We start from the raw sequence: 815 nt of genomic DNA, 5'->3' as shown, positions 1-815 counted from the left end.
CAAGCCACTTACCTCGAACCGGCTCAATTGTCAACCCGAAATTTACGTTCTTGCCACGAGTATTCGACTCCAAATGCCCAAATTCTATTCAATTAAATTTTATAATGTAAATAACACTTCAAGTAACTGATTCTACAATTAAATTCTAAGCTAATACACGAAATTAGGTAAAATGACCAAAATGCCCCTCGGGCCCACGTCTCGCAATAGGGTGAAATTTATATTTCCAGAATCCCCACACTCTCACGAGTTCATGCATACCAAAATTTTCCAAGATCGAACCTCAAATGGTCCATCAAATCCTCAATCAAAAGTCTCCAATACTAAGCCCTAGTTTTCCCCAAATTTTCACCCTAAATTTCCATAATTTCTAGCTCTAATCTGTGAAATAATAGCATAGGAACGAGTTTTAAGTCCAAATTCCTTACCTCAATGAAGTTCCCTTGAAGTCCCTTGTCACGACCCTAAACTCAGACCCGGTCGTGATGGCGCCTCTACGTGAAGACAAGGCCAGCCGACACAACACTCACATTAACCCCTTAAGCATTACGAATCATTTTTAAGCCTTTAATTAAATAATGTTTCATAATAACTTCTGAAATAACAGTGCGGAATAAAAATACAAGCCTGACCTCGGGGTGTCACTAGTCATGAGCATCTATCATGGTCTGAGTACTCCAACCTAGTAAGTAATAAGAGTAAATAAAGGCTGAGCAGTAGGAAACAATGAATCCACATTCACGTTAGGCTCAATAACCACAACAGGCTTTCAAATCATAATACGAGTCAATCCTCCCTTTTAAAATCATAACTTA

Source organism: Nicotiana attenuata, chromosome 12 (genome assembly GCF_001879085.1).
Source record: "Nicotiana attenuata strain UT chromosome 12, NIATTr2, whole genome shotgun sequence".
In the NCBI taxonomy this organism is placed as follows: Eukaryota; Viridiplantae; Streptophyta; class Magnoliopsida; order Solanales; family Solanaceae; genus Nicotiana; species Nicotiana attenuata.
Note: the sequence above shows the minus strand (reverse complement) of the source record.